We start from the raw sequence: 10,641 nt of genomic DNA on the forward strand, positions 1-10,641 counted from the left end.
TTGTAAAGTGTTACCAAAACTTGTATCCTTTAAACTGCTATCTTCATAACTTTTAACTTTTTATTTTATGATCTATGAGCATTTTTAAAATGATTTTAGTAATATATAAGCATTTGTGAAGTAATTATATAAAACTATATTACTAGCACAGTACATATCAACTTATTTTATGTATTTGTTTGTGATACTAACTAACTGAACTGAGCAGTAAAGGATCAGGCTTAAAAAAATGATTATCCTATGGCAACCTTAGTATTACAACCTTTAACTGTCAGCTGAAATATCCGATTGTTTTAATTTTTTGTTGGCCCCTAAGCATTATAAATTCCTTGAAACTAAGCATGTTCCTAATAATGACTTGTTCTCCAAATGTAAAAAGTTTTGAGGATTTTGGACAATGCACTTTAAAGAAATAAGAAAATTACTGATTCCTTACTGTTATTTTAATAAATTGCCATGGCAACACTGTTCAAGATATCTGTTATGTCCATAAATGTGCTTATGGGAGTGCCTGTGTTTTCTTTTCTCTCTCTATCTTGCTCTCTCTTTCCTGTCGATCTCTTAGGCCGCCTCCTTTGACTGCTGATTGGCTCATGAAGCTGTCAGTCATCGTTAAACAACTGACGCCAACCTATCCGCTGCCAGTAAAGTCTCCGCCGGCAGATAAATGGACTCTGAAAGAAGTGAATGGAGACCTCTTTTGCTCCCTGCTTTTTGTTCTGACATTTTTTTATCCTTACCATTTTTTGATTTGCAAATTTGTTTGGTTATTTTGTTACTTTGTTACTCAGATGGCGTTGCTCTTAGAGCTTTGATGAGCTTACGCTCTATGATGTTTACTCTTTACTCAAGAGGAAGGTAGATAGGGAAGATGTCGTGTGACTTCCTTTGTGCAACCCTTAGGTAACTCAGTATGTTTAGACACCCTAGGTAAGAGGTGAATGCCACCCTCTGTGTTTAATTTTATTAGTTGAGAGTAGGGAAGTATATGGCCCGCCTTGGCACTGAAGATTTGCTTTCTTTCTTTCCTTAAGTTAGGTTAGAGGTTTAAAATAAGCTAGAAGTTGTTGTGTTGTGTTTCTTTCTTTCTTTTGGCATCACTAGCGTCCCCTTTCTCTTGGGTTGATTTGTTTGTTTTTGTTTGTTTCTCTTTTTTTCTGAGTTGTAAATATTTGTACATATTGGTTGCCTCTTTAATGATTTATATTTTTGTAAATATACTTTGTAGTTAAATGGATTTTTTTTTCACTTTGTATAATAAATCACTTTTGTTGGCAGTTCATGTCCCTGCACTGTCTTTTGCTGCCTTCATCATTTTACAGATTTGGCACAATCTCAATGTTACTCCTTTTACCCCTAGACCATCTTAAAAGGGTCGTAACAATATCCAAAAACTGTTTACAATTTAGCATCTTCAGTATCTTGGCAAGATGTTGACAAAGTTTGGTGTGAATTGCATGAATCCCCTGGAAGTAGTATACACAGTAATACACAGACTGAATTTTCCAAAAATCCACATTTTAAACCAAAATAGCTGACTTTCTTTTGATCATAGCTAATGACTGTAGAAAGTTTTCCGGCTTGATGAGAACAATATATGTACTGAGTTTGGTGTCTGTAGCTAAAACTAACCACTCCCCCACCACGCCCCACGCCGATTACTGAGCTTTTGCCAGTGTCTAAAACACAGTTTGATGTGTTGCCATCGCAACAGTATTTAGGATATCAAGAATCCCTTCGCAGTTTGACATCTGCTGTGTTTAAACATTATTCTGATAAAGTTTGAAGCAAATATCAGATATCAAAAAACCTTTTGCAATATTGGATCTCCAATGTATTGAGATCATGTTGACCAAGTTTGATGGTGATTGGATGAAAATCCTAGTAGGAGTATCGCAAATTCCACAGCATGCACTTTTCACAAAACCCTGAACAGCAGACTTCCTAATGAGTAGAGAGCTGACTGTCAGCACGAAAGTTGTTATAGGCCTGATGAAATCTATATCTGTATGAATTTTGGTGACTGTAGGTCAAACGGTGTGTGCTACAGAGCCCCTCAAAAATTTCCCTTTAATAGGTGTGCCATGGCTCCCCATTTGAAACTCTGTCCGGCTCTAATGGCCGCAGATTCCAACATGTGTGCAAAGTTTCAAGAGATTTTAAGCATGTTAAGGGCCCCCTAGGGGCTTGGGCCCTAACAATAGCCTAATATTTCCTGGGAAAACATTTTCTAGGAAGCTGAAGTGCTTTTAAAATGGTTGAAATAGGTTGACTGAAAAGTTACAGTCACAGTGACAAATTAGATGAATCGAAAACATGAGTGAAAACTGAATGAAACTGATTTGCCATTTTTTGGTCTGAATGTCCTTAATTACAGTTGAATGTGTCCAGGTGCATGATGGGCCACTGGAGGAGCAGAATGCTGACTCATACCGCTGAAACTGCATGACCTTCAATGGCAATGACAATTAAACAACCACAGAACCTTTAAAAGGGCTTTCATTCTTCTCTCCCAACATACACAGCCAAAGGAAATACTGTATATAAATAACACCTTTAATTGGAAAAATTTTACAAGAGTGTCTGGATATGAATTCAGCTGCAGAAGGTCCTTTGACTGCTACTAAAAGGATGAATCCTTCTAGCTTTTGGCTAGATGATGAACATAATAATATAGGCTATTTTCAGCAGCCATTACTCCAGTCTTTAGTATCACAATACTTCAGAAATCATTTTAACATGTTGATTTGGTGTTCAAACCTGGACATGGTTGAAACACGAGGAGCCAGATTCCACAAAGAAGCCCAAGACAACAGGATGTTTGTAAATCAGATCCTAGCGCCAGCCAGTCTGAAGCAAGCCTAACCAACCAACTCTTTCACAGAACAGCTTGCAACATTAACAAGAAAGAACACTAATTGATCTGAACTCAGGAAGGAGATTGTCAAATTTGGGGCAAATGACCAAGATGATGGTCAAAGATGATGGTCAATCACGATTACAAGCTCTTTGGATTGACTTCCTCCCACCTAGGGGACAAGAACCAGACTTAAATTCCTAATGAGACCTTTTAACCTCTTTGGTCTTCACAGAACACATTCTTAGAAACTGCCTTTCCATGTATGCACCTAAATGACGCTAAAAGGACTTATGAGCATCTAATCATTTCTATGCATAACTACATATTATGTAGTCTATGTAACCCACATATTTGACTATCATGTGCTAATCACTTATTGTGTATGTATTTTGATTAACTATTGAATAATTTACAGGATTATATTCATGTTGGGTATGTATGAGTTTGAAAATTCATGCTTTAAATGTTTCTATCAGTCAATACTTTGTCAAATGTATCATATTCTTGTTATAGAAATCATGTCCAAAATTATAGAGGGAAAATTCATATCATGTGACTGAGAAGATAACAGGTGCGTTCAATTTCAGGTCACATTTAATAAAAATAAAAAAACACTGATAAAAGCAAAAATACCTCCACTTCATTGGTATTTAAATAGCATATGTTTATGTTGAACTTTATTCTTGAACATAGTTCATAGTTGAATGGCGCTGTATTAAGCAGTATATAAAAAGTGATTCTGTTGCTCATGAAAAAGTTTCTGAAATGTCTGTGCATTTGACAAATATTGCATGTTATTCACTTCATCTGTAATAAGAGTATGCAAACACCACGAGAGCACTGCCGGGTGCAGAAAGTGTCCGACTTCACATCCCCGCTTTCAATTCCACCCCCAACTGCAAGCAGTTCTCGCCGATAGGTCTGCTGCATGAAGTCAAACACACCTATTGTGTTGATTTATGTATTGGGAGGAAAAAAAATAGCAACACCCCAAGCTAAGACAATGTCTAATTAGTCAATACGCCATCTGCAATGTGTCCAGCAGCCAAAATTAAATACTCAGGACACCATCAAATTAGGCTTCTAGTCACTTTTTGCGTTCTTTGAGTGCTGTTCCAACATGCTTCGGTGCACGTTTCTGCACGTCCGCTGCTACTAGCCACAATGAGAAGAAAACCCATCTAGTCTTATTACTTCTATTTTTCTACTTTAATTTCTTCTCCATTGAGAGTTTCGTGTTCTGAGTTAAAGGGTTAGTTCACCCAAAAATGCAAATTAGCCCATAAATTACTCACCCTCAAGTCATCCTAGCTTTAGGCCTATATGACTTTCTTCTTTCACGAATCCAGTCGGAGTTATATTTAAAATGGTCTTTGATCTTTCAGGCTTCAACAATATTACTGTTTTACTGTATTTTTGAGCAAATAAATGTAACCTTTTGTAACGGTAAATAAGGGTGAGGAAGCAAGTGCAAGTAATGAAACAGGAATGTTAATTAGAGTCAGACACACAAGGAATCCAGGTGAGAACAACAGGTGGTAGAAGCGATGACTGACGGTGATCCAGGAAGTGGCGGTGGGGCGAGGCAGCAGGAGAGCGTTACACAGGCCTGAGATGAACGATCCGTGGTGGTGAGTAGTTGCATCCGGTGGTGAAGAGTGGACGGGGTTCCAGGGTCAGACGAACATCGAAGATGAACACACAGAGAAAACAGGAACAAGAAATCAGGCAAACGTGCGGAAGACTTCAAACAACGCTCTGACAAACACAAAACGAAGACAGGGCAATAAGTAGGGATCGGGTGAATGAGTAACAGCTGGTGCAGATGAACAATCAACAGAGACACCCACATGAAACAATCAGTGCTGACGAGCGACACACACAAACTCCACCCACATAGTGCAAACCCGAGACCACGGTTTACCAACCGTGACACCTTCTGAGCATAAGATACTTCACAGAAAATATTCATTAAATAGTTATAGTAGCCAGTAGTTTGGCCTACATATATATATATATATATATACACACACACCGATCAGGCATAACATTATGACCACCTTCCAAATATTGTGTTGGTCCCCCTTTTGCTGCCAAAACAGCCCTGACCCGTCGAGGCATGGACTCCACTAGACTCCTGAAGGTGTGCTGTGGTATCTGGCACCAAGATGTTAGCAGCAAGTCCTGTAAGATGTAAGGTGGAGCCTCAACGGATTGGACTTGTTTGTTCAGCAAATCCCACAAATGCTCAATTGGATTGAGATCTGGGGAATTTGGAGGCCAAGTCAACACCTAAAACTTGTTGTTATTCTCCTCAAACAATTCCTGAACCATTTTTGCCTTGTGGCAGGCAGGGTACATTCTCCTGCTGGTCAAAGGTGAACATGGTCTGCAACAATGCTTTGGTAGGTGGTACGTATCAAAGTAACATGCACATGGATGGCAGGACCCAAGGTTTCAAAGCAGAACATTGCCCAAATCATCACGCTGCTGGCTTGCCTTCTTCCCATAGTGCAGAGGTCTTCAACCCTGCTCCTGGGGACCCACTATCCTGCAAAGTTTGGCGTATGAGGCAATGACTTTGCAGGCAGCGTTTTTGCACAAAGGCACCTCATGAAACTGATTTCGGACAGGCTTCTGAGGCAGAGTAACGGTTTAATGATCTACAACAAAACAGAACGAATTTTGGTGATAACCAAACAAATGCTTAATTACTATGATACTGATTTCTCGCAAGAAATCACATCAAAAGTGCAAAAAGTACATAAAAGTACACATTTACACACAAACTGACCACCAAACGCAACTTTCAGATGCCATTTTTATTTTTAGCTCAACAGTCACAGAATGGCACGCACAGGTTTGTGGGATATCAAAGGCAGCGAAGGATACATCTACGCTGCCTTCAAAATTCGATAAGAAGAAGGTACCTCCAGAGACAGGAAGTAAAGCAGAATTTGGATTCAGACGTGCCTTGATGCCTTCCTGCCTTTCGGCAGGACACAGCACTTATTTCCAACCTGCTTCAGCCCACCTGCCTGTGTATTTTCAAGCAATCTTGAGAAGCTTGATTAGCTGCTTCAGGTGTGTTTGATAAGGGTTGTAGCTAAACTCTGCAGGACAGTGGGTCCCCAGGAATAGGGTTAAAGACCTCTGCCATAGTGCATCCTGGTGCCATGTGTTCCCTAGGTAAGTGATGCACACACACCCGGCCATCCTTGTGATGTAAAGAAAAATGTGGTTCATCAGACCAGGCCACCTTTTTCCATTGCTCTGTGCTCCAGTTCTGATGCTCATGTGCCCACTGTTGGCGCTTTCAGAAGTGGACAGGGGTCAGCATGGGCACCCTGACTGGTCTTCATCTATGCACCCCTATACACAACAAACTGTGATGCACTGTGTAATCTGACACCTTTCCATCAGAACCAGCATCTTTAGCAATTTAAGCTACAGAAGATTTAGATAGATACTGACCACTGCAGACCAGGAACACCCCACAAGAGCAGCAGTTTTTGATATGCTCTGACCCAGCTGTCTAGCCATCACAATTTGGCCCTTGTCAAACTCACTCAAATACTTACACTTGCCCATTTTTCCTGCTTCTAGCACATCAACTTTAGCCCTATTCGGACGGTAATTGTTTCTCAGGGGGACATAAGTGATTTTCACCATTTACAGGGGGTAGTCTGTGATTTAATTGACATCCGAATCCACATCTCTGAGTTTACAAGAAGAAATCGATTCAAAATTCAGTGCTTAAACCCTTTTTGAGCACTCCCGAACACTGTAAGGTACATCAACTGTTGTACTTCGGTGCAATTTGCATACATATTTATTTCTGCTGGAAAGTATTTAAAAGAACAATACTTCATAACTGCTCACAAGGACTGAGCAGAAAGAGAAGAAAAGCACGCAAACATTCGAAATGAGCCTTTATTATGGCAGCAGCAGGTATGCAATAATGTTTAAAATGCATTATAAATGGATATATAGGCTACATAACTATATCGCATATAATTTTATACAACTATAGCGCGTCTTTTTTAAACAGGAGAATTAAATAATCAAATAATAAATAGGATTATATATTATAAAATATGCTTGGAATAAGAATACATTTTACATAATAATACACTTGTGGAGACATTTGATCCTCATAATGATGGCAAAACCTGACCAAGCACACACATGCATGCATGCACACGCACAGTGTCATGTCTCTGTGGGAGAAGTATGAATTATGCTGACCCAGTTTTCAGAGATGAACTCATCCCACTCACTGATCAAACACTTCAGCAGGTATCAGCACAAATATAATCTAAAATATATAAGCTCTGTGTTTGTGTGTGTGAGAGAGGCGGTATGAATGAGGTCTATAGGCTGCAGAGAAGTGGTGGGGAATTACAAGGGCTTTTGCTTGAGAGTCTCAGTGAATGCGAGACAGAGCCATTGCACTTGAGAGAGTGTGTGTGTGTGCGCGTAAGTAGGAATTACTGAACACAGCTCAGAAAAGACGCCATTCCACCGAACTGTCAAGGCTGAACTCCTTTAGTTGTTATGGAGACGGAGAGGGTGAATGAACGATGGAGGGAGGGAGAAAAAGAGGGAGCCATCGTGACTGGGAGAAAGTATGCCTGGTGGGCCAAAATCAAACTGGCAGGAGTGTGACATGACAAACTGTTGCTGCGCCCACAAAACGCTGGGAGACATGATGGATGATATACCAGCACACAAACAGCTGAACACACACACACATAAATGGTAAATAAGTCTTGCAATAATGATAGTGTGTGATTTGAATACCAGGCAGCAATGCTTCCAAGGAAAGCACATTGCCAGTCACTAGAAATATGAGAGGATGAAGAAGCAGAGAAAGAGAGAGAGCAAAGCAACAAGACTCACCCAGGGATTATTTGCTTCCTCTCTATTCACATAAACACTCTAAACCCCAGGCTGCCCTCTAAGGATGATCTGCAATGTGTTTTGAAACTGATCTGTGAGTTGGGATCATAGAGAATGATTTCAGCCCTGGATCTGTTTCCTTACTGTATCTTTTAGTACACTTAAGAACTATATATTAAACAATATTGCTAAGCAAATGAAAAATGTGTTAACATTAATTTTTTCACTACATTTTTTTCAAACTTGTTGGATTTGTTTGAGAATTGGGCAACACTGGATTCACTAAACCAGCTCCTATGAGTTGTTCTGCAGTCAAGCTATAAACCTTAATCCGGGGAGATGTCATATAGAATTTGACTTGGATGAGGCTGTGAGGGATAGACTTACAGTATTTACAATGGCATGCACTGTATAAAGGTCTTAGATCATGTAATTTGCAAAACTTACAACTTTTAAAACTGGTTTATAGAGTTTTGTCTACTGTAAATCTTTTGGAAAGATGTTTCATGAGCTGAACGATCAATATGTTGTTAAACAAGAGTACAATCCACTGAACACACTGTATTTCTGTCCCTCACAGCACCATTTTAATTCCTGTCAGAAATTCAGTATGGCACTATACCCTGACTAAGGTCATAATATCCAAAAGTGAATTTGGTGCAGTTTGAAGAAGTACTGCAGAAACCTCGGGATGGTAAAACTATGGTACTACCACATCATCAGAAGAATAAATCATTTAAGAATAAAAAAAGTACATCATTTTTGGTATTTTTTTATTTTTTTTAAATGGAACTGGTTGTGAATAATAAGTGTCCTTGGTTTCCAGCCCATTCTCTGAGAAGCACATCCACATCTACATCTGTGAGAAGTTGTCTTGCTGCCCAGAAGAACTAGCAGTGTGAGTCATGGCAGATGTCCCTCTTCTGCATGACTGAATTAAGGGATATAATACACCCACACACACCCAAATTCTCTCAGAGCTTTTAATGTATGAACATTTTTATAGTGGATTATTGAGATTACCCAAAAAACTCTGAGTATTAGCAATTATAATCTAATATCTTGGTCTACTTTACAGTTTATTCTGGCCAAGAACTGCCTGCTAGAAGAGATCTGAGATAGACCCTTATAGTATCACAAAGATCTTTTAAACAAATACACATATTTCTCAAATCTATAACAAAATACATCAAATACATGTTTTTTTTTTTTTATAATTTAAAGATATATATGGGGACTCGAAGAGTTTATTGATTGTATACACAAAAACTGATGTTAAGAACTATTGTTGGAGTCATGAGATCATTATTGGTATGTATATTTTGTTTGTATATTTTGTTGATATAGTTGTATATGGACCATTTGGTATTTTGTTATTGATTTGAGATATATGTGTATTTGTTTAAAAGATCTTCGTGATACTATAAGGGTATTACGGTAATACATGTTTTATTGAGCGCAGGTGTTGCTTGGTAGCACATGACATTGAGGTACGGTTAATACCCAAATACGTTCTGCACTTGCACTTTTGCACTTCTTTCCACATATTTTTGTGACCTCTGAGCAATAAATGTAATAAGCTTTTTGAGCTGTATTTGGACGAGTGGGGATCTCTTTCATCTTTGTAGGGACATGTAAATCTAAAATAGATATTTCCACAATAGCAGTCTGTGCACTCCGAAGCTGCACAGCAGTGAGTGAATCCAACTGATACTTGTCACTTTTGTTTGCAATATGTACCAAATGACCAGTGAATCTACTGCAGTCAGTCCAGTCGGCACAGGTTAAGACTAAGAAACTGTCTTCATTTTAGAAAAATAGATAAAAAGGAAGATAAAGAGAGATTGGGGAAGCAAGAAAAGTTCAGTGGGGTTTAAACTGTTTTCGCAGTTTTCTCTTGTGGTTAAAGGACTCTTGAACAATTTATGTCCTCTCACACTATCTCACTCTCTATCTGTCCATATCCATATCCTATTTCCGCTCTCTCCTCCTAACAGCCATTAGTCAGCTCAGCAGCTGTGGCATACATTCTTTAAACTACTCTCTTTCTATCTTTCTCTTTCTCTCTCTCTCTCACACACACACACATTCATGCTCTCTCTCTCTCTCTCTCTCTCTCTCTCTCTCTCTCTCTCTCTCTGCAAACATTAGTCTCTCTCTGCTGCCGAAAACTGAACCAGATCATGTATCCTCTATCGATCAGCCTCAGATCTAATCAGCCAGCCCAACCTCTCTCCTTTATCTCCTTATTTCTTTATCTACTGGTCTAGAATCAGACTCCCATATTAAAACTTTACAGTACAATACAATTTAGCAAAATAAAAATTCAAATGATTTACTCATGTTGTTGAATGAATAAATACATCAAGAAACTGTAATAGCATATCATATAGGAATATATAACCTTTCGGATTATATAAATTAAGTACAGGTATACATAACAAGCACATTGATTTTTGGAAAAGAATACTAAAAGAGAAGCAGACAATGCAAAAGAACATTTTCTTACCAATTTCCATTAAATAGAACCAGGCTCTTACAGCTCTCAATATCATTTGTCTGGGTTTGTCAGTGCAAACTTTAAGGTGTGCTTCTTATTCAATCAGTGACATTGAGGAACAGTGTATGTGTGTGTGTGCGTATGCACATGTATATGCTAAAGAGCAGCAGTCCCACAAAACATGGCAACTGCTTAGTGTTTTCCAGCTCACTAACACCACCTCTATACAAACATACACAAACACATATAGAGGGATGCACAGTATGTCTCATACAGAGAGATGTTTAATGTATCAGCCTGCTTTCTTTATTATTAAACCCAAAGCATTCCAAAACACTACAGCAAATCACTCCGAATGAATCAGGTTTTCCCAAACTGG

Source organism: Cyprinus carpio, chromosome A7, assembly GCF_018340385.1.
Source record: "Cyprinus carpio isolate SPL01 chromosome A7, ASM1834038v1, whole genome shotgun sequence".
NCBI classification, from domain to species: domain Eukaryota; kingdom Metazoa; phylum Chordata; class Actinopteri; order Cypriniformes; family Cyprinidae; genus Cyprinus; species Cyprinus carpio.